The 19,566-nt window shown below is 54.2% G+C and overlaps 1 long non-coding RNA gene across 1 annotated transcript in view; it reads right to left on the bottom strand.

Moving 5' to 3' along the window:
* The window catches only part of LOC101670133, a 45,816-nt gene extending 34,194 nt beyond the window's left edge, over window positions 1-11,622 (bottom strand). The window contains exons 1-2 of the long non-coding RNA XR_199629.2: window positions 10,859-11,622; window positions 10,276-10,604 (exon numbers count right to left, since the gene is read on the bottom strand). This is a non-coding gene — a long non-coding RNA (uncharacterized LOC101670133). The remainder of the gene's footprint in view (window positions 1-10,275; window positions 10,605-10,858) is intronic.
* Between the last annotated feature and the right edge of the window lie 7,944 nt (window positions 11,623-19,566).

Genomic DNA, 19,566 nt, shown 5'->3' with positions numbered 1-19,566 from the left:
GGCAGCCAGCAAGACTGTTGTCGGCTTCACCCTCGCATCTGGGGGAACCCACTTGACAAAGGTGAGAAGCAGCCAGGAGAGCCAGGGTTGGTAACGGACAAATCCCTTCACACATGGCACCCCTCGCGTGGCCACTGAGACGCCGCGAGCAGCCTGCACTGAGTCAGCTCTGTCCCCGGTGCTGGGGACCCAGGGAACATACAGCTGTGAGGAAACAAGACGCATGGAGGCGGAGGCCAAAGGGTGGTTTGTGCGATGCCATGGCCGTCCACGGGGCTTGGAGAACCAATACGAAAGGCTTTCCTGGGACATTTGATGGGGCTTTTCATGATACCCAGAGCTCCAGAGATCTCAGCCTCATTTCTTTCTCTGCCCAGACCCTGAAGCATTCTAATTTGCTCCCTTATCCCCCTTTTCTTGCATTAAACATCCACACAAGCTTCCAGAAACCAAAGGAGTGAAAAAAGGGCCGGAGACGTAGGCAGCGTGCCCAGCCCCCTCCAATGCTGGTTGCCCAGGACCCTGGCTCCGGCGCTGGCTTCCAAGAGGACAGGCAGAGGAACGAGGAGGAAGCCATGTCCTCTGTGCCTGGTTGGCAGCAAGGCGGTATGAGTACAAATTGTCCACCGCCACGTGGACGCCCGCCAACACTGGGCATTGGCCAGCCTCAAAGATCACTGACTCCGGAATGATTTGATGCCCTGCTCGGCGACAAGCCCACTGTGCAACCTCGGACCAGTGGCCTCCCCTCTCTGGGCCTTGGTTTGCTGACCTATAAATGGGGCCAGTGTGAGGGTGGAGGTGCATTCCCTTGCTGGGCCCACATTCTGGGGCAGTGAGCTCTCCAGCCCACGGCAGCTCCTCTCCCTGCCCGGGATGCTTTGCCCTTGGCATGATCTGGCAGTCAGCCTAGAACGAGGAAAGGCTCTTGGCCAGGTCCCAACTACCCAGAAACAGTTACGAATTTACGCACTGGCCTGTGGACCATGCTTTTCTTCCTTCTCTTCCTCTGCCCTGTCACAATGAGAAGGTGGAGGTGGAAGACAGAGGTGGGAAAAGCACCAGTGACCCCTGGAACCTTCTTCCTTGTGTCCCAGCTACCCTGTCCACTCTGCAGAGGTCAGCGCCCGGCCAAGCGCGGTGATCTCAAAGCAGAAGGACAAAGAGCAGTCCAGGCTTCGGCTCCTGACACGGACCCCATCTCCCACCCATTAGGCCCCCTGCTGGGGGGACGCTTGGGGAAGGTGGCCGGCGGATGTGTGCCCTGGATTCTCTCAGCTGTGGATGTAGGTCTGAGAGCATTATTTGAGGCCAGGAGCAGCCTGAACGTGCTTGCAGAGGCGCAGGGAGACCCACGGCTCGGTGAATCAGGCTGGGACACTGCCCGCTCCATTTCCTGTTGGCCGGAGTCCACCATGTCTGGGCAGCAAGTGCCTGAGCCAGCAGCTCCCTCCCTTTCCCTCCGAGCCCCCGCAGGGTCGGCGGAGCTGAGGTCTGGGCAGCAGCGCCCGGAAGACCACTCGGGAACTGCAAGCAAGTGGAGCACAAGGGAACAGGCCAAGATGGAAGCACCTGCTTCTTCGGCCTAACCCTACAGCCAGCCCCCCCCCCCCCGTTCACCCATCCCAAGTGGTCCAGCCTCTGCACGGCTGCTCATACTGGGATGCCCTGGGATGCCCTGCCTCCCTCATCTCTGCTTGACAAGTTGCTTCCCATCTCTCAAGGCTGACGTCAGATGGCCCCGCGTCCCGCATCCAAACCCACCTTCCCCACCTCTGCCTGCTTGCTCACAGCAACCACTGCAGTGAGCTACGGGCGTGACGTAACACGTTTCCCAAGGGTCTTGGGAGTCTGTTGAAGACAAGGGACACCTTGTCTACTATCAGCAGAGGTTTGGTCAATGTTACGGTGACAGGGATCGACAAGAACACCAAAGGTGACAGTGAAAATTCCTCCTCCTATAAGATTCGAGGAGAAGCATCTGCAGTGAGCAGGGCCGGGAAGAGTCTGAATGTTCTCAGCCTTTTCCGTGTTGATATACAGCTGGGCAGGCTGGCTTCACGGGGACCTGGACCAGGGCCCTGTATTAACCACTTATCCCACCTGTGAGACTCCTTGTATCTTACATAACTGCACCCCGTTACTCACTCAGCTGGCTGTGGAGGCAAATGTACAAGGTGGTCCCTCTCTCCCTCCTACTCACCGTGCGATCACTATTTATGAGTGAGATTTGCTGTGCTTAAACCCAGGAGGGCCGCTCCTGGTAAAAAGGCCAGAGCTTCTCTTTCCTGGTGGCAGAAAATAAGGGCCCGAGGAATAATGTCTGGGCCTCACTGTCCCATCTGTAGGAAAGCCAGAGCAAGAGTCAGACAGGAACCCAGACAGACTCTGCTCCTCTAGAACCATTGTTCCTCCAGAACATCCTGGGGCCCAGAACACTGCCTGGCCATAGCTGGGGTCTGGGAGCATTTGTGGAGGCAGAGCAGGGGGGACAGCAGGACCACTGGGATTAATGGCAGCTGAAGAAACTGTGCAGCCCAAGGTCAGGAGAGATCTTGCCCAATTCTAGAAAGTTCTTCTGGAAGAGATTTCTAGATCCACTTTGATAACCCTGTCCAGGGATGAGTCACCCTAAACTACGGTGCCCGGTTAAAGGGCTTCACCTGAAACAACATGTATCTGGTGGAGGGCCTGGAAACTGAGCTCTGCCCCAGCCCACTTAAGCGTGTCCCCTGGAATGGGGTTTCAGAAAGCACCGTTCACCGCCCTCGGAGCACCCAGCCTCGTCAGTCCTCGGCCCCCACAGGCCAGAGGGAGCGCTGGGGGGCTGCGCGGTTTCAGGAATGGCACAGAACGCAGTGTGGCTCGAAGGGCAGAAGCGAGGGGCGGGAGGCAGGAGAGAGACCCAGGACCAGAGCGTGCAGGGCCTGGCGCCTTCCCAAAGCCGCTGGCCACTGCTCTTGGGGAGACAGCAAGCCTCCCGAGAGCCCTGAACAGAGGAGGGTGGTGAGACCCGCTGGAAAGCAAACTGTAGAGGGCAGGAGGGAAGCCCGGAGAGCGGCTGGGAGAGAGGAGGGGGGCCTGGGTGGAGCCGATGAGAGTGGCCAGCCAGGTGGGGGTGTTATTCTGAGGATTCTGCAGCAGGAAGGGCCACTAGTGATCAACCAGCTGTGAGAACCCCTGGGTCTGGAATGTCGTCATGCCCGAGAGAGGAATTACAGGGCAGGTGTTAAAAATATACCTGGTTCCAATACAACAGGTCTGCAAAGGGGCTCAGGGCACCTGTATTTTAGTAAGCTCCCAGGCAGGTTCATGGAAGTGGTCCCCTGGATCACACTGGAGATAAACCTTCCACCTGATGGCCCAGAAAGCTTGGGGTGAGGACAGAGTGTGGCAGAGGCTTGCCCCAAACCCAGGCGAGGGACAGGTGCCTAACTCCCCCCGAGGCTCTCCCCACTGGGCTCCTTGCTCCGCTGCACCAGCCACGTCTCCCAGATTTTGAATGGACTTCTGAAGGGCGGGGGTGGGGGGCCGCATCCCAGGCCTCAGGGAGCAGAAGCAGGTCATAGACACTCTGCTGCTGCCCACTGTCTCCCAGCACAGCCCCCAGCCCAGCTGCACTGAGAGCTGGGGCTCAGCGTGCTTGTGATGGACCTCGGACAGCACCCACGGGACGGCAGAGTGAGGGGGTGGCTCCCAGGGCTCAGGCAGGACCGGGGGCAGGCACACCCGATGCCAGGAGGAGATGGCACCCAGCCTGCACCCATGGACGGAGCCACGATCCCAGTCCACAGCCATGTCCTGGGGCAGGCCTGTGGACAAGCAGGGACACTGCCTCATCGAGAGGGAATTTAGGGACTGACCGAGGCAACGTCAATACTGTCAGCCAAACGGACCGAGGACGGTCTCGACATTCCCTTCTAGAAGCCGGGTGTACTGTTCCCCACCTGCTTTGTGGGGGCGGATATGGGGTGCAGACTTCCATTTCTCCCGTTAGACTTCACATCGCAACGGCCAGGCTTACTCTTCTCAAAGTACTCGATAAAGCCCTCTCAGCAAGTTAGCTGTCCGCAGTCATACATCATCTTCAGCCGGGCACTGTGCTCTCAGGCCACATGCATTGTATTAAAAAATAGAAGACTGGTCAATATTGATCGTGACGCCGATGCTGACTGCCGTTATCATCCGCTTCCTGAATTAAAAGGAATCGGGGATCCTTCGGGGGTCGCGTCAAGGCCACTAGGAACTGGGACGGTTTACCCGTGCTGGAACAGAGCAGCAAGTCGGCCAGGATCTGGGACGACGTGAGTAGGTAGAGGCTGAGACACCGGGGTGACCAAGGTCGCGGATATTCCCTATTTGCCAGTCTGCTTTAGGATGCTGAGTGGGGTAAAGGTCGGCTCATCACAGATTATTAAGAACAGGAACCAACGAGGGCTACACTGAGCCTCCCAAGCACAGAGCCTCGCAAATTCGGAGACGCACCACCCTCTGCCCACCAGGAGAGCCTGTGAAGGGGGCGGTTGAACCCCGCGTACAGCACCCCTCTTGTCCTCGCTCATCGTAAGCCACGCACACAGACAGCACGAAAACTTCTAAAATCCTTTAGTGAATGTATGCCAGGACTCTTGGGGCTGTAAGCAGACATTAAATCATTTCTACGACCGTGTCCTAAATGCCGTTCATCATAACCACAGATCACAAACATCGGTGCCCTCTTGCCTTACGCCCGATACGTCTGTACGGCCACTTTTGCATTTCCTGCCACTTAATAGCCATATGTACTAGAAATCTGGCCCAGAGCTGCAAAGCCTGGGCATCTGTTCTCTCAAGGTTCGGGGGCCAAAGGTGCAGACTCAATGGGTCTCACGGGAGCCGTGCAATGTTCTTTCTAATTCGCCGAATCAAAAAATTGGGCCGGCCAGGAAGATGTTTTAGTATCTCGCTGATGGCAGATGAATCACAGTTGAGTTTTCCAATGCCTTCTGTCCGCTTTTTCTCGTTAATCACCTATCACAGAACTTAAACCTCTGGCAGATAAGCAGTTTAGGAATCTAGGCGAGGTAGAGGGAGGGTCTGGTTTGTTAAGACTTCGCTCGCAGGACACGGCCAGGCCAGCATTGCAGCCCACAGGATTTTAAGCCGCCAGCAAGGAGAACCAGCCTGAGTGTCGTTACAAGAATGGAGGGACAGGGGTGCCTGGGTGGCTCAGAGGGTTAAGCCTCTGCCTTCGGCTCAAGTCATGATCCCAGGGTCCTGGGATCGAGCCACGCATCGGCTCTCTGCTTAGCAGGGGGCCTGCTTCCTCCTCTCTCTCTGCCTGTCTCTCTGCCTGCTTATGATCTCTGTCTGTCAAATAAATAAATAAAAACCTTACAAAAAAAAAAAAAGAATGGAGGGACAGGTGACTTCGGGGACTCCCTTACTGGTTGTAAACTGTGTGTCTGGAATCTCCTGTCCTACGTTTGTATGCCACTTGTCCAGATCTGCAGGCCAATCGGCAAAGATCAGCTGGAGCTCAGTGAAGGCACGCGGACTCCGATGGCCCCTAGAAAGCCCATGGTGATGGCATCTCTAGGCGGTAGCTTGAAACGTTCTTCAAAACCTGCATTTCCTCCAAGTCCTGGAAATTCATTTTTTTTTAAGATTTTATGTATTTATTTGAGAGAGAGAGAGAGAGAGAGAGAATGAGCCAGGGTGGGGGAGAGACAGACAGAGAGAGGGAGAAGCGGACTCCCCACTGAGCAGGGAGTCTGACTCGGGGCTGGATCCCAGGACCCGGAGATACGGCCTGAGCGGAAGGCGGACGCTTCACTGACTGAGCCACCCAGGTGCCCCAGTCCTGGACCCTTAAAAGCTGCAGCTAAACCTTGAGATTCTGGTTTTTGTCCCTCCTCTTTTCCTCCCAGCTCGTTGTTTAGGGAGGATTAACCCGTGTAGCATCTTGGAGGTGCGGTCATGCTCCTTTGGGAAGCTTCTGTTACATAACTTCGATTGTGAGGTCCTTCTCGGAGGTGTAGGCTGACAACGCCTCCCGAAACGCCCTATGTGCCAGGGCGGGCTCACATCCCCAGGGTGACACGGGACCTGGAGAAGTTATTTTTAGCCTCCCCGGAAGAACTACCAACACTAACCCTTTTGGGGTAAACTTTGACTTATTTCTGAACACGACCAGAATCTAATACACCTGACGCAAGAGTTAAAAGAAATCCAATATCCTTACAAAAACCCCCAACGAATTCAAAATTCTCAGGATAGTCAGATCAGCCCCACAGGTCACCCGCATAGAATCCCCTGCCTGTTCTCTCGGTGCCGCGGTGCTGTTGAGAAATTTGGGATGAAAGGACACGATTTGGTTGCCAGGCACATTGCAGGGATGGTGGCAGTGAGGTGTGGCGCGGGTGACTTAATTCTGAATCCTCTGTGGTTCTGCCAATTCACTAACTACGCGGGTCCCAGTGCCACGCTCCAGGGGACACTCTCTCGAGCCCCAGGCTCCTCATCTAGAATGGCCGGTTGGCGACGTCTCCTCTGCAGACAAGACAAAGTGTGTTTGAGGACTTCCGGTTCCCTTAGCCGCCGCTGTCCCCTCGGTATCTGCCGGGGACTGCAGCTCTGCTAAGGAGCCTGACCTCGGACAGCAGCCTGCTTCAAGTGTTACAGGGAAGCCCGTGCAGAGAACCCGGCAAAAACACCACTGCCAAACCTCCAAACTTCTCACCAGCTTTCAGCTTCGGCTGAGTTCTAGGCTCTAATTAAAGTACTTCCCATTTGCAAAACAAACGGCAAACAGTAATTACATACTTCCCCTCCTTACCTTCCAGGAACAGCCTGAGACAGAGGCAGAGCCTCAGCTTCCCCAGGACTTCAAGTTACACACACAGAACGTCATGCTCTTCTTACCCCAATGACCCAAATTACATACAGGCTCCTGCGGCTCCGGCCACACGGACCCTAGAGAGGGTCACGGCTCATTCTAGCCCTCTCCGATGCGTGCCAAGACTCCACTGGGCGGGGATGCCGGCATAATTGCCTTTAGAATGAAAGCCCCATCATCACATGTTCAGGGGAGAGTCTCCGTTTAGGGTACTAAAGGGAATGTTTTATAATGACTGGTTCGCCTTACTGTTTATACAGATGTCTAATTGGAAATGTTATGTAACCTTACAATACGGAGCATCCTCGAGCTATTAATAACCAGCTGTATCCTCAGCCGAGAACTCCTGACACTTAGATTTGGAGAGATCACCTTTTCTAACACACACACACACACACACAGACAAGTGCAGGCACGCACACAGACACAGGAACACAGCCACACTCGCCGCAGGTACACCCACGGACGCCTAGAGAACAGGAATAACTTGTCCACAGTCCCAGAGCCAAGGAACAACAGAGTCAGGGACAAATCCCACACTTCCTTACCTCTGGGGATGTTCCTTTCATTGACACATCCCTTAAGTACCTTCGCACATCCTTAATGTTACACAAACTCCCGGCACCCCCTAGGTTCCCGGGATGCCGGGCATCTCAGCTCTAAGCAAGGATTCATGTCTAGGCTCCCGATTCACAGATAGAATGCCAACAGGGTAACACCTCATTGTTCTTATGCCTTTGTGATACGAGCCCATCCTGTCCTCCCAAAAGAAATCAAAGGCACCCCAAATGTATTTGTACACGAGGCCACTGTATGTACCGTACCCACGAACCCAGCCTTAGAGATCTTCCAAAAAAGGTGGGTTTAAGACAAACCCAAAACTGAAAAGGGAGGATTTATTCTTGATTACACATTCTCATGCTCGGGGTGGGGGGGGGGGCAAAAGAAAGGGAAAGAACTGACTAATTAAAAACTAGATTATCAGGCACGGAAGTAATGTTTTACTGTGTGATCTGGCTTTGGATATCAGTCGTATGATCTATGACATAAAAAGTGTCTTTTCATAATTACATTACCATTTTCAAAAAGTAATTCAACAAAGATTGTTTCTCTGCATTCGTTTTTATACCAAACTGGGCAGGTTAGCCATGACAAGCTGAAGCATGGCATCCACGATGCGGGGAGATTAGATTAATATGCCCGCATGAGATGCATCACTTGCTGTTTCCAGACTCTCCTACCTTGTCAAAATGAAAGCTTTGCTCTGGTTTTGTGAATTTCAAGCAGTCATGAAACCCACGGGGAGCTTAGTTTCTGGGAAAAAGGTGAGATATGCCCATTTCACTTGGGATTCAGTAACACTTTAAAAGCTTCATTAATCCACATCTTAAAAGACCTATGACAACCCCATTAAGGGCCCATAGGTCAAGTTGATGGATTTAGCTGCAACAGGCAAAGAACAAGTCAGGGTCTAAACATTCCTATGGCCAACTTTTTGTCACAGTCCCTCTGGGTCCCGACTTGGGTGGGTTGCACCTGTCGCTAATATAACCAGCAAACATGATGGGGGTGGGATTTCTAAAAACCACTTTATTTACATGGTTAATTGTTTAAGCTGAGCAGTCTTTATCTATTCAACTATGATGGATTCTTTCCAGAAAGGACAGGCAGGCTCACCAGCTTGCCGATTTCAAGCCAGCTGGACCTCTAATTGATGCACTGTATTTGATCAGTTCCTAGGGGCCAATGTCATTTCTCCCAATGAAAAGCCTAACCCCATAACCCTAATCTGGCACCTTGGGACACTTTACAGCCACCATGCTTTAGACCAATAAATAATCCATCCACCAGGGCACTGCTCAGCCTTGCCCTCCTTGGGGTAGAAGCTAAATCTTGCAGTCCCCCCTTCAACCATGTCTTCTTCTTGGAAATCAAGAGCATATTCAGGGCAGAGCTGTTAGTCCGAATGCATGTGTCTGATGAACTCACGCACCCCGGCTCAGGCCAGCAACCCACTCTCCTCCTGATCCCAGGATCATTTAGTTGGAAAGGAACCAAGAGGTCATCCAGTCCAGCTCCGGGAGTCAGGAAACTGAGACCCTTCCTGCTAAGGGCTCTCCCTGCACCAATACGAACACTATACATGTCGGGGAGACAACTGACAAACCCAACATTTGGACACTTGATCAGTAAACGAGCCACTCAGACCAGGTTGCTTGAAATGCTGCAAGCTGGAGAAATGGGCACCAGCAGAAGGCCCCATGTCTACATCAAGCCCCTCCCCTTTTTTTCTGGGCTAGCAAGTGTGCAGTTGGGCTGACAGGGACCGCTGGGCAAGTATGAGCCAAGATGATGTTTCCGACAGGGTCAGTTCCTAAATGGGGCCCCTCTGGGATCAGCCCCCCTGTGCTTGCGAAGTAACCGTCTCTAAGACTTACACAACCAGGGGAAGGTGGCCTGGATTAGCCCTCACCCCATGGAAAGGTTTAGGACATGGATTCCGGGGCTGAGCACATGCCAGCAGACAGAGCCTAGGAGGGGCTGGGAAGAGGACCCCAACTCTGCCCTTTGCATCCCTGAGGAGGCCTGAGAGAAACAGGATGGCAGGAAAGGGAGCACCCAGGGGACCATGTTAACCTCTCCCCTTAACTAAGAAGTAATCTTGTACTTACAGTTCACAAGAGGGCTTAGCAGCCATGGTGGAGAGGAAGGACAAGAAGAATACAAGCTATAGGCAATTTATTTCCCCCAGCAGATCCTCCCCGGCACAGGTGCTTGCACACACTGTACGCAATGATTCCAGAAGGAGGCAGTTTGTAGAATTGGGACAAGCGTGTTTGTTACAAGGGGGTCAGCTTGGCGGAAAGAAGACCCTGGTTTCCAAACCTGGTCTCTCGCACTCTGGCCTTGTGACCTTGATTAAGTCATCCAACCTCTCTGGGCCTCAGTTTCCAAATCTGAGCCACGGAAGAAGGGGGACCTACTTCCCTGGTGTTTCTCAGGCACGCTACCCGGCACAGCTTGGACGCCCATTACGTAGTCACTATATGGGAGTCGTCTCCCTGCACAAATGAGTTCCCCCCCCCCCACACACACACACAGACCAGTCTGAGCCAAGATGCATACATATATCCTTATCTGGACCAAACAGGTCTCCCGCCTGTGTGTCAAGCCTGCATCTGCCTCCCCGATGGCAGTGGCAGAGGAAAGCTCCGGGTCTCGAAGGCGCCCGGGAGCTTTAGCCTCCCAGGCAGGGTTTGGGGATACAGGAAATGGAACGGTTCAATCGGGAGCCCCGCAGGCTTCCAGGCTCTCGGTGGGGGCCGAGCAAGGGGCTCGGAGGCGGCCTCCTGGCCAGGCGAAGGGGCTTTGTTCCCGAGGCGGAGGGCCTGGCTTACCGAGCAGCGCATCCGGAGGCGGGCGGGGGGCGCGCGGGGCACGCAGCAGAGCCACAGCCCGGCCGGGGCCCGGGCGCCGGAGCCGAAGGAAGGCGAAGAGGAGGAGGAGAAGGTGGTGAAGGAGGAGGCTGCCGCGGGCTCCTGCCTCATTCTCCCGGGCAGCGCCGACCCGCTGGCCGCCGCCGGCTGGGGCTGGCCGCCGGGCGACGGACCCCGTGCGCTCCGCTCATGTCCCCGTCCGCCGCTGGCGAGGTGTGCGCGCAGCCGGGTCGTCTCCGGGCGGCGCCCCGGGGATCCTCATGCCCCGCGCAGGGGCTCGGCAGGAGGACCTCGGGGAGGCAGCGCGGAGGGAAAGAGAGAAAGAGAGCGTGAGAGCGCGCAGAGCTGCACCCCGCGGGCGCCCGGCAGGACCGCGCCGCCCCACCTACCGCGCCGCTGAGCCCCGCGCTGCGCGCCAGGCGGGGCGCCGAGCCCCAGAAACTTTAGCACATGGCCGGTCGGAGGCCGCGGGAGGTGCTGGGCTCCGCGCGAGTCCCCCACTCCCTGCCCCAGTGCCGCCCCCCGCCCCGCGAACCCAGCTTACCGGCGGCGACGGCGACCACGGAGGTGGGGCGCCCACCGGGCTGCGCGCAGAGCGGTGTGCACCGGCTCGGGGGGAAGAGGAGAGGGCCGGCGGGGTCGGGGTCTCTGCGAGGGAGGGGCACCTGGGCGGTGGCGATCCGAACCGGTTAAGGCATCCTGGGAGGGGGCCGCGTGCGGGTCGGGGTCTGCAGCCCCGCCAGGGGAGGGTCCGTGCGCCCCCGCCCGCGCCCCGCGCGCAGCTGCTGACAGCGCGCGCGGGCTTCCCTGGGCCGCGGGTCTGCGGAGCCAGTCCCGTTACCTAGCGACTCGCTCCGGGGAGCCCACGCTGACGCGCGCGACTAACCGGGCTGCGGCAACCGAGGGGAAGGGAGGGGAGGGGGAGCGGCGGGAGGGAGGGATGGGGGAGGGCGGGCGGCTGGGGCCGGAGCTCCTCCCTCCGCCTCCCCCTCAGCGCAGAGGAGGGGGCTCCGGGGAAAGACTTGGCCTCAGCCCCGCCGGGGAGGATGGGGAGGCTGCGGGAGCGGGTAGGGGATGCGCAGAGATGCTCCTCCCTCACTGGGGACGCAGCAGCAGGTGGCGGCGTGGCCGGTTGAGGCCCGGCGCCTACAGGCGCGTGGAGACGGGTCCGGCCCGGGCGGGAGCGCGGCGAGTGTGGTTGTGGACGCGTGGGTGTGTGTGACACCCTCCCACCCACGTGGCATACATGGGGACCGGAGGACGCGAGTGAAGGAGGAGCCTCCTGCTTCCTTGGTTTCCCTCCCTCCTTCCTAGACATTCTGCTCCAGCGACGACTGTCTCTTCGTCATGGAAGCGCAGGTCCCTCAGCTCCGTGCTCTGAGCTCCTCCTACTTTCTGAAAACAGGAGGTTGGGGCAGCTGCCTTGTCCTGATCACACCACCACCACCTTCCCTCCCCGGCCCCTGGCGATGCCTCCCCACCCCAACTCCCGCGTCCCCCAGCTTGCCCTGGGGACCCTATAACGTGCCTTAGGGTGCCTTCCTGTTTCTGCGTTTGGGGCCTTGCAGCCTGGGGTTCACACTTGGGCCTTTTCAACTGTCTGTAGTACGTCGGATGCTCCTTTAGTTACTTCACATCTTCAGTAACCGGAGAGCTTGTCAGGGACACACAAATCAAAACCGTAATGAGAAAACACCTCACGCAGGTCAGAATGGCTGACGTCAGCAAGTCAGGAAAGGACAGGTGTCGGCCAGGATGCGAGAAAGGGGAACGTCCCTACACTGTGCGTGGGAATGTGAGCTGGTGCGGCCACTCTGGAAAACAGTATGGAGGGTCCTCAAAACGTTGAGATTAGAGCTACACTAGGACCCAGCCATTGCATAACTGGGTATTCAGGCCAAAGACACGAATGCAGGAATCCGAAGGGGCATGTGCACCCCAGTGTTTGCAGCCACAGTGAGCACAATGGCCAAACTATGGGAAGAGCCCAGACGTCCACTGACATTGACAGAGGAGTGGATAAAGAAGTGGTGGGTATACACAATGGACTATTACTCAGCCACCGGGAAATGAAATCTTGCCATTTACAAATGAAATCTTGCCACATTTACAATGTGGATGGAACTAGAGGGTGTTACGCTAAGCGAGATAACCCGATCAGAGAAAGACGATTATCATACGATTTCATTCATATGTGGAACTTAAGAAACAAAACGGGCATGGAGGAAGGGAGGGAAAAATAAAACGAGACGAGATAAGAGAGGGAGGTAAACTGTAAGAGACTCTAAATCACAGGAAACAAACAGAGCTGCTGAAGCGGAGGGAAAGGGATGGTTGGGGTAACCGGGGCACGGGCATTAAGGAGGGCACGTGACGGAAGGAGCCCTGGGCACCGATGAGTCCCTGACCTCACCTCTGACACTAATAATGCACTGTATGTTGCTTAATTGGATGTAAATAACAAAATAAAACTTAAATAAGCTGGAGTGCTTGTCCCCAGAACTCCTAGCTAAGTACTAGCATCTAAGATGCTCCGTGAATGTGAACATGGATTTGCTCGGACCTCACCAAAATACACCCCAGTGCCCAGGACATGATGCTATGACATATGAAACCTGTCATACTGGGCAGGGATCACAGCTTCTACAAAGTTACTTGCCCAAGTCCACCGGGTGCTTCCGGGCTGAGCTGGGCCCAGAACCTAGGCTTCCTGGTTCCCAGGCTTTCATACCTCACCACTGCTCCCTCTTCAACAGCTGGGTTCAGGGAGTCTCGCCTCTCCACTTCTCAGATGACCTCCTATTCCTGTGACAGAATAGGGGCCACCTGTGGCCACAGCCGCAGGACCAAACTCATGCCCTTTCCCCACCCTGGTGTCTTCTTTTCCTTTCTGGTATGCATGTGGGGAAGAAGAGGGAGAAGACACGCCCTCCAGAGGACAAGCAGCATCCTACCTGCCCAAGAACACCCCATACCCCAGCTGTGGATCTCCACCGTGCAGACCCCCTCCCTTGGGAGCTTTGGGAACCAGCAGGACCTGCGTGGGTATTGCTGGCCCAGTGATAGGATACTTCCTCCATCATCGTCATCATCAACGCCATTGAGAGGTCGCAACTCATGTGGGACCATCCAAACAGAAGCCTGGATCTTCAGAAACTGAGGCCAAAGGCAGCACTTTTCTAGGAAAACCACTTTGCAGCTGAGCCCAGGTGCAGTGGTTGAAGTCTGATGTGTTCCAGCGAAATGGAAGCAACACCTCTGAAACCCCAACCACATTTTTATGGTTGGTGACAGCCAGGGCGGATTCTAGGCCCATGGGGATTCTAGGAGAAGGGTGCCACGGTGCCTCGGTGGCAGCCAGCTCCCTCCTCCTCAGCACACACTTACCCAGGTGCGTGTGTAACCGAGACCTAACAAATGAGACCTCAGACCTTGTAATCTACCCACAACCAGTACCAGGGGCCCCACTATTCCAGGACAGCAGGCAGCTTGGGGGAGGGGGAGAATGGGCCTTGAGGGCAGAAGCGTCTCATTCACAGGACACAGAGATTAGAAAAACATTAGATTATGCGGTAAGCGAAGCAAGTGTGCTCATCCTGTAGGGGTCTGCATGTGGGCTGGGGTCGGGAGGCCGCGGGAAAGTCTTCCCCTACGCTGCGTGGTCGTTCCACGCACTTTTCTCGATAGCGGGGAGGACTGCGTGAGCAGGTTGAGACCCAGGAGGCCCACGAATCCCTACGGCCGCATCTTTCCAAGATGTCCTTCCGCAGTCCAGTGGAAGAACACCTCAAATTCGAAACCAACACCCACCAAAGTCAGCACAGCGCTAGGCGCTTGGGATGCAAAGAGGAATCAGATAAGCCCTCTTTCACGCGGGGCCTCCTAGGGACACTTATGGAGGCTTAAACCTGTGCAGACACTCCAGGTGCCAAGGGCTTTATCAACAAGAGCCCATTTTAACCTCACCAAAGCCTGTGGGGCAGCTTCTCCCTTCCACAGGGGAAGCATTAAAAGCTTACATAGGGTTCCTAAAGTTGCACAGGTGGCAAAGGACGGACTTGGGAGTCGCAGCCTGGTCTCCCTGACCCCATGGCCCATGTTCCTAGCCATTACCCTATTTTGTCTGCCAGACTAAAGGAAAATGGGACAACAAAAATATAGAACGTGCCTACCTGACACTGAGGATAACAAATGAGATGTGTGCCTGAAGTCCCCAGAGTAGTTCCTGGAACAGAGAAAGCTCTCAACAGAGGATATCTGTCATTGTCATTAGGCCCTCGATTTTCTTTTGAAGTGATAAGATCTATCTTTTTTTTTTATTTTTTATTTTTTATAAACATATATTTTTATCCCCAGGGGTACAGGTCTGTGAATCACCAGGTTTACACACTTCACAGCACTCACCAAAGCACATACCCTCCCCATTGTCCATAATCCCACCCCCTTCTCCCAACCTCCCTCCCCCCAGCAACCCTCAGTTTGTTTTGTGAGATTAAGAGTCACTTATGGTTTGTCTCCCTCCCAATTCCATCTTGTTTCATTGATGATAAGATCTATCTTATAAGTTTCACCAAGTGATACTTTGGGCGGCATAGACCAAAGCCACTCTATCTGTTGCAGGGACTTCGTGGGCTCATAGAGGAGGGGGCATCTGAATGGGGTCTCCAGATGTGAGTAAGTGTTAGGTGGTGGAGAGCAGGAACGAGCTGATCCAGCATGTAAATGGGAGAAGCACAGAGTTGCGAACAGCAGCCTGCTTGGGCTGGAGCTGAGAGAGACCCAAGACAGGAAAGCAGAAGACAGGACCGGCCTCTGTTAGTGCTGGTCCCCTCCCCGAAAGCGCAGGCAAGGCCATCTACTGGTCTCTTCGGTGGCAAGTCGGGACAGACAGCAAGCTAGGAGCTAGAGGACAGTGCCCAGCCTGCAGGCGGCTGGATGACCAGCTGTGCCTGATCTCCGGTCTCAGGGACAAGAGAGTCATAATCCCTGCCAACCTCAGCACTTGGCAAGGCCATTGCGAGGGACATAGTCCACCACAAGGCTCACCGTGTGTGAGACAGGACTTGTCACCTGGACTGGGTACATTGTACGCATGGGAGGCCTGACTAGTTCACCTGCACTCGAGTTTTTCCCCCCACCTCATTCATTCTTCTGTGCACTCATTCATCTGATAAATGTGTACTGAGCACTTACTTACTACCCAACCCGCCTCTTGCCTCCAAGCGTTCAGCCCTGAACTTGCCGCGGCCTGCCCTCAGGTCACTCACAGTCTCATGGGGAGACACAGCAGTCAACGGGGTGTGTGGCAGGACCTGGGCTCAGCGCTATGGCACCTGTGGGCTGCGTGGTGGTAAGCGGGACCCTTCCCCAGATTTCAGGGGTTGGGGAGGACTTCCTGGTAGATATTTTCCAAGATGAGTGGGAGTTAGCCCAGTGGAAGGCAATGGGTAGGGGAATGTTCCACGCGCAGGGAGCTGCGGGGCGTCCCAGATACTGAAACGTACGGCCCACTGAGAAAAGTCCAACCTTGCTGTAACTCGTGGGGAACAAGCCTGTGTAGTCCAGCCCAGTAAGCGTTTGATGTGGGGGTGGGGGCAGTGGAGTCTGGGAGGGAGGGAGGAAGGAACTCCTCCGAAATGGTTCGGGAAAAGCCAGAAGCATACCTCCTCTTTAAAAATGGGTACCGGGGCAGGTGGGCGGCTCAGTCAGTTAGGTGTCTGACTTCAGGTCGTGATCTCAGGGACGCGGGACTCAACCCCTCTGCTCATGCCTCTGCCCCTCCCCCGCTCATGCTCTCTCTCTCTCTCTCTTTCTCAAGTAAATACATAAAGTCTTTAAAAATGAAATAAAATAAAATAAAGAATGGGTATCTCTGCTTGTTAATGACTTCCCAGTTATTCACAGCACTCTGTGGTTTTCCAGAGCCTTCCACAACCCGTTTCAATGGCCCTTGTCACATACAAGGGAGTTTGGTCAAGATGGGCCCTCAGCTTCAATGCTGATACCTGGCAGACCCCATAACTTGAACCTGGGCCTTCCTCCTGGGTGGTCTGGTCCTGAGAATCCCTAATAAGTTTACCTGACTCCCTGTGGTTCACCAGGCATGCCTGCCTCCCGCGGTCCACGTTGCCTGACTGTGTTAGTGTCTCCAGCCTCAAAGGAAGAAAACGCCAGCCCCCTGGTCAGCAAGGGGGCTGATCAGAATCATCTGCATTCTGTGAACAGGGCAGCCTGTGGCGGGGAGAGACAGGGCCTGTGCGTGTGTGTTGGGGCGGGGGGGGGGCACGGATAACACAAAGGACAGGTAAAATGAAACCAAGAGGTCTCTAGCATCATTTCCCTGTAGATAGGAGGCTTTGGAGTCTGGACTCTTCCTTCGTAACACCCATATTAGAGTGGTTATGAAAATGAGATCATTGAAGCCACCCTACTTACAAGGGGGGAGACACTTGCTCAGGACCCCTGAGGACAGACGAGACAACTGGAGACAAGGAAACAGATCACTTGTGAAGAGGGTATCACCCACATCCGGAAGCTGAAGGGATTTCTTATCGGACCTGGTTTCGTCCACTCTTAGGTGTGGCCCGACAAGGTTGATCTAGACCACCAGGGAGCATGGCACTTAGAAGAGCAATGATCCGTGAAATCTGCCCGCCGATTACTTCTGTCAGCCAGGTTCTGCTGGACTGTCGCCTGCCCGTTCCTTCGTGTCTTGCCCACAGTGCTCTCACGCCAGAAGAGCCGAGTCGACTATTTACTGCAGAGACCGAATGGCCTACTAAGCCTAACAGATGTAGCGCAGAACGGTTTGCCAACCCCTGAATTAGAGCAACCCCAGTCCCCCAGGGGCTGCCTCATTAGGTGGTGAGCTCCCCATCTCTTGCAGTCTTCAAGCAAAAGCTGAGACCTGTTAAGCGGTGACGTTGCAAAGTGCCCACATGACCTTTAAAGTCCCTTTGAAAGGCTAAGAGTCCAGTTATGGTAAGACAGTAAGAGACACTTAATGACTCAAATGACTCAGTTACTCATTCAAACTTCTTTGTTGCCCGCTGATCCCAAAAGTCACAACCATCGATAAGCCATCCCACTTCTGAGCTGCCTCAGTAGGGCCACATGGGGTAAGGTCTCCATCACCAGACTGAAGCCTGTCAAAGAGAGTGATAGCTTCCTCAGTCTGTTTCATCCGTGATAGACGATGTGCAAATTCAGGCAGTCCCAAGGGTGAACGTGTGCGGAAAACCTTTTTACACCCAAGCCTCTCCCGCTGGGAGAGACGCACTCACGTGCCAATTCATTGATGAATCACTGCGACGATCGTTTCCGGGCCACCAGCATGCCACGAGGCTCACACATTACCGTGTTACACGAAGGGGTTAGCTGCGGTATAAGCTAACTTAGCTGCATTCGCCTTCTGTCGGGGTCTCTGGGGATGTCATTCAGCAAACTCAGCCCAGACCTTGAAGAGCTGGTGGCTGAGGCCCCAGCTAGCTCGGCCAGAGTGAGAGAAGAATCTGTCACATCCCAAAGGCAGCGAGAGACTTAACTCAGCCAGGTGCATTTATCCAGCAGGACAACATTGCTGCTCAGCGCTATTAACAGAAATGTGTTTTCTTTCCAAGCAGCGTTGCAAAGAAAAGCAAAATGGTCTCTTTCCAGAAAAATGAAAGTTGGTGGCCATTTCTCCATCTTTTTTTTCTCAGCAGACTGGATGCAAACAGGTTCTGTGTCCCCACCCTTGACTGTCTCACAAACACCACGATGGGAACACAGGGTAATGTTCCCATGCAGTAATCTACAGCCCGCGAGCAGAAGCAAAGATTTTCCAGCCCCAAAAAGGAGAGCATCCCCTAATGAACAGCACCAGCAAGGCCACATTGATTCAATACTCTTCTGAGTGCCTGAGTGGAGGACTGTGTCCCCTATCCTAAGTGGCCGGGTCCAGCTCACGCCACCGTGAATTCCAGGTATTGCTCTCCCTGAAGCCATCATTGCTTGGAGCTTTTTTTCCTTTCCCCTATCAGAGTGTGATGACAGCAGTGACAAGCCCATTTTACATTTTTACATTTCCTATTTTTCTTGTTGCTGCTTTTGTCTCCAAGTGACAGATAATCAAGGTATTTGGTTGCAGGTTGCCCTTGGCAGGATTCCCCTGCTGACAGACACCCCTGAGAGCTTTACTCCTGAGAAGCAGTCGAATGTTATTCAGACCCTGATGCATCCGTCCTCAGCCACTTAATCATGCTCAAAGCTTATTTCAACCAAAGTTAGGCTAGCTCTCCAGCTAGGGGGCATCTTGGTGTTACTCTGTGTTTATGCAGCATGTAAGAAGATCACGCAGAATGCCAGGGACTTCCACCTGGACGTAAACAAGGCAGCGTCCTGCGAAATGCTCTAAATGTTCCATGCCTTCAGGGGGATCCACAAAGCCCACTATTCCATGGTTTTCCAGTCCCATTTGCTGTGTGCCATATGGATCCTCTAACGTCTGTGCTCACACCTCTGGTCTCGGGCTCTCATCCAGACCACAGAGCACCTAACCCTTCTCTGAGCTTTATTTTTGCCATCTCTCTCAGCCATAGCTTGAATGGTGTTGAATTCTTAAATCAGAGTTAATTGCTCTCTGTGTGTGTGTGTGTGTGTGTGTGTGTGTGTGTGTGTGTGTTTAACAACTTACAATGCAAGGGGGCAAGGGAATACTAACCTGGTCCCCAGTTAATTACAAATGGAATGATTCTTAGATATTTTATTGATAATTACCTGGCGTCAGCATGCTTGGTTTCGGCTCCCAAGGTAAAACTTGGCAAGTATTATTAAATTAATCACTCTGTGTACATCCAAGTACACATGACCTTATTCCAAGGATTAATATTAATGTAGTAATTCAATTCTGCCGAGAACTTCCCATAAAACAGACATTTCCCTGAAATTACTAAAAATGCGAAGGTTTTTGAAGTCAATCATTCTCCCTTAGTCTCAACTATCCATAATGTTAATTGCTTTAAAAACTTGACAGATATGCTCCAATGATAGCGAAGCCATGGTAATTAAGAGATTCCGTGCGGAAGAACCTGCCCCCCACCACACACAGTCAGTTAACTGTGTCATCTGCCAAGGCTAAACAGACCGTCACACTGTCACCTCAGTCGCGAGTCAGGAATGAGGCTCTTGGCTGCAAAGAAGACAAAAGCTTCCGCACCTTGTCTTTCCTATCAGGGTCCTTGTTAAGACTCTCATTTGATCCAACAAATCAGC

The sequence above is a fragment of the Mustela putorius genome, unplaced genomic scaffold (genome assembly GCF_011764305.1).
Source record: "Mustela putorius furo isolate JIRA1106 unplaced genomic scaffold, ASM1176430v1.1 tig00000129_pilon_pilon_pilon, whole genome shotgun sequence".
NCBI classification, from domain to species: Eukaryota; Metazoa; Chordata; class Mammalia; order Carnivora; family Mustelidae; genus Mustela; species Mustela putorius.
Note: the sequence above shows the minus strand (reverse complement) of the source record. Positions and strands in the feature narration are given on the sequence as shown.